Here is a 4,758-nt window from a genome sequence, read left to right as displayed (position 1 = left end):
GCACAGAGCTAGACACACACCACACATACTCGGTGACAAGCTCTTATGATGAAGATAGAGCGAACTGGTTCAGTTTACTTTACAGTAATTATATTTAATACATATATATATATACCGGATGAAGACCGTGCAAATGACTGAATTCTGTACATAAGTATCCCACCCGGCCACAACTAGTTGGACAGTTCATAGGTCACTGTGGCCATTGGTGAGCACATATACCAAAATGCAGCCAACGGAAAGATAATCTCCAATATTAACCGTTAAAGATACGAAGAAGTCTCTTAATAATCGTAAGCAAACCGCTCTAACCTCAGACATACTGCTTTGAGAAGAAAAGAAAAAAATAATAATAATAAAATCCAGAGTTATCAACAATGAGATTTACAAAAGACATACATATATATACACATACTCTTGGTATGTATTAAGGTGCATCAACGGGGAATATAAGGGAGATAAATCGACTCTTGACGCAAATCTTAGTACACCGGTATTTCTTTGAAAAAGTGGGTAGGATACAGTACTTGATGTTGGGGGTTGGGGTGGGTCAGCCATATAAGAGATACAATGCAGAGTCAAAGGCTTTGAACATTAAACTATATAAGAATTCAATAAAAAGACTTTAGGCACAAGAGTGTTTATAAGTTAATTTGCCCTAGAGTCGGCAATACCCATTTATAACATTAAGAATGGCATTAGTGCGTCATTAATCAGAAAAATCACGGTGTGTAAACATGACCGCAAGAAAAAAAACAGCATAGTTGTGATCATACTACATTCACATACTGCCTACACCCAGAAAAATAAGCAAAATTGAATACACTTATTACATGAACACATTGATATTTTCCTATGGAAAGTAATTAGGAAACTTTTCTTGAAATGAATGGATCAAACATGAGTACTCTCCAAATGACGGGGCGAGTAGACGTAACCAGGTACCACACTTGCTATATCCGAGAGATTGTGGATTTGTAGTTTTGGGGAATCAGTTTCTTTTTTCAGAAAAATTCGTCCGTTCCTTGTCCGGAATGACCGTATTTTCTTCTCGTGGCGTAGCTTGTTAAGTTCATTGACGATAGTTTGACGTGTTTTAGTCAGCGCTTCAACAATGAGTGTTCCATTAGTATTACCTCTGAGACTGCTGTTGGCCTCGAACACGCGTTGTCTGTCATAGTACCTCACAAACCGTACGATTACAGTTACTTTTTGATTTTTGATTTGACCAAGGATATGGCATCTCGAGATCGCGTTGACAGGAACCTTGACGTTGAGTGATCGTTCGCATATGTTAAGGACCGCAGTAAGAGCATCAAATGATTGGTTGTTTCGGTCATTCGGTACCGGCACATTTAGAAACTTCAGACATGTCCGTCTAGAATACTGTTCTATTGTTCAATTGCTTGTGGTGATTTATCCGAATACAAAAGAGAGGTGTCATCAGCAAAAAGTTTTTATAGACTTTCTATATTATCTGTTATGTCATTAATATAAAGTATAAACAGCAATGGGCCAAGAACCGAACCCTGAGGTACTCCTGTATTTGTTCTCTTAACAGAAGATCTATCCCCAATAAAAACATGTTGAGATATTTTAGTAATATAATTAATTAACCAGTCCAATAACTTTCCCGATATTCCATAGCTAGCTAGTTTCACTTCCAGTCCCCTATGCCACACTCGATCAAACGCCTTAGAAGTATCACAAAAAAATAGACAAGTTGGCTGGGTTTTTTCAAGATTGTCGCACACAGTATGATATATTTCTATAAGCTGGTGTATAGTAGAATAACATGGTTGAAAACTTGACTGATATTTATATATGAGAGAATTATCTAAAAGGTAGTTATGTAAATATCTAGCGACTAATCTTTCGAAAACTTTACCAATAGTACTTAGTAGTGCGAGAGGTCTATAATTTGAAGGGTCTGGTTTATCGACCTTTTTGAAAAACGGCATAACTAGAGCATGTTTCCATTGTTTGGGAAAAGATCCAGTTTCCAAAGATGAGTGAAAGATCAATGAAAGAGGATAAGCAACTGAATTAGAAGTATTCTTTAGCATGGTATGACTAATAGTATCCTTTCCTACAGCTTTACCGATTTTTAATGTCTTTAGAATGTCGATAATGTCATTAATATTAAACGGTATGTCTGAAATGGTCGAGTCTGTTCTAGATTCTATAACAGGTACATCAATGTTAGTATCGTCTAGAGTAGATATTGAAACAAATTAATCGTTTAGTATATTTAAGGATTAACTTGAATACATTTTTCATGTTATGGAGTTATAACACAAAAAACGGAGTGTACTCTAAATGAACCGCCAAGCGGTTTTTGATGAGAGTACACTCCGTTTTTTTGTGTTATAGCTCCATAACATGAAAAATATATTCAAGTTAATCCTTATAATTTCATCTACTATACACAATCCCTGTGGAAATACACTTTTATGGATGGAATTTTTTCTCTTATTTATTGTGCTGCTGTATCAGCCAATCTAAAGCGACGTTACAAACGGCGACGTCTTTTTTTTTACGTTATGGGCTGATAACATAAATGTTTAAGCCAATGAAAATGCTTGTTACAAGCAATATTAAATTATTAGTCTTTATGTCGTCATCCACTTCTATATTCCCAGTCGCACTCCTTAACGGCGGTATACTATTAGATGTGTCGGATGATTTTATTAACCTGCGGACTAGTTTCGTAAAGTTTCTAGGATTTGTATCACTGTAATTGTCTAAAAGGCCGTTTATGTCCGCATACAATAATTCTTTTGTCCTTTTTTTCAGATTGTTTACACCATTTCGTTGTTTCCTAAAGTTGATCAAATTATTTGGAGTGCGATTGGATTTATATTTTTGGAGAAGTCTGTTTCTTGAGTCAATATTGGTGTTAAATGTGGTTGCATAAAAATTATTGCCATCACCAGGTACATCATATGCGGAATAGTTTTGATTTTGATTAGAAATGGTTGCTGACGGTCGCATAGTATACAATCTGTTAACAAAAATAGAAGTGGTGAAAATATAATGTTTCAAATTCTCGTCTTTACTGATATTCATAAAGCAGAGCAAACTGTGTTCACTTCAATGTCTAATCAAAATGCTGTAATGATTTCACAGTTGAACGGAAGTACAAATTGTCAACCGTTTAAAGTTTATATTGATCTAAGTATCAATACAGATATTTTACTGTACAAAACTGTACAGATAATTTTTGTCTTTTTTAAGTGATTGCTAATTTTGTTGCATTAGATGAAACTAGATTCAATATATTGTACAAGCAGATCTAGCATTGAAATTCCACAGTTTAAGTTGTAAAATATAAAGGTAATATCACAAATTTGGATCAAATATCAACAGAAACGATCCCCAAATGGAAGAATTTAGAAGAACGGAATATAACGTTGACGTTCTACAATAAATGCAGAAAAAAGCAAGAGTCGTGATACTGAAAAATCCGCAATTTGACCCTTTGAAACACCTTACGTTTTCCCTTCGAAAGCTGTCGGTGATGACTCTGTTTCAGATTTCAGATTTTATTTCCAACACTCAGACACATGAAAATGTGTAACATGAGGTACATGTACATGAATTCATATATTAAATTATGACAGGATGGACAGGTGTATGCATTTTTTCCCTATTTGGCCCCGCCCCTCTGCCCCAAGGGGGGTCAGACCAACCGTTTATACAATTTTGGTTCCCTTCACCCAAGGATGCTTTAGACCAAATATGAACAAAATCCATGTCATGTCATAACAGAAGAATAAGAGTTTTTTAAAGAATTTGCTAAATTATCCCTATTTGGCTCCACCCCGCAGGACCAAGGGGGGCAACACTCACTGTTTATACAAAATTGAGTCCCTTTTGCCCAAGGATGCTCCAGACTAAATTAGGATAAAATACCTTAATCCCTACAGTAGAACAAGGATTTTATAGGTTCGTCACCGCTCCTTTGCCCCCAGGGAGGCCACACCCACCGTTTGAGGATGCTCCAGACCAAATTTAGTTAAACTCCACTAAGCCATTCAGGTCAAGTAGCGTTTTAAAGGAAAAGTTAACGGACGGACGCTGCGCCTTGGCATAAGCTCACTTGCCCTTCGTGCAGGTGAGCTAAAAATTAAATCTCCCTTGTATCTAAGACATTTTCATATACTCACTTGCCTTGTCTTAATACTTCAGTTCCGTTATCAATTTACTTATTTACATCAAATGTTATACCCAAGAAAGTATATGACTCATCTTCCAAAATGAGATTTCTATTTCCGCTTGTGTGCCTTGCTTCCAATCCAGGTGCATTAGGGTTTGCGTCGCTTCATATCATTTGACGAGGCAGCATTTCAAAATTAGGAACTGTTGGAGAACAGCATAGCTCGCCTATTGGTGATCAATGTTATTATAAGATATCAAATATCAATAGAAACACATGTACATTCAAACCTCGATATAGTGCTCATCATTTCATTTGCCACCTTGCTTACCGCCAACATATTTCAAGGTCCCTACTAAATTTTCTTTTTATTACGACTTCCTTTATTTGTTTCCCTCAATGATTGCCAAACCCCTTTATAATGCCAACATTTCTTTGAACAAATGGTGACAATATAACGAGGTTTTGATGTACCTTGACATGTTGTACATTTCAAAAGAGACATGACCAGACAACGTGAAATGGGGAGACTCGTTACATGTTGCCTCTCCATTTGATATTTTCTGGTCATCTCTTCTTTTGAATTTATACCGTTATGC

Source organism: Mizuhopecten yessoensis, unplaced genomic scaffold, assembly GCF_002113885.1.
Source record: "Mizuhopecten yessoensis strain PY_sf001 unplaced genomic scaffold, ASM211388v2 scaffold4805, whole genome shotgun sequence".
NCBI lineage: Eukaryota > Metazoa > Mollusca > Bivalvia > Pectinida > Pectinidae > Mizuhopecten > Mizuhopecten yessoensis.
This window is presented reverse-complemented; position numbering follows the sequence as displayed.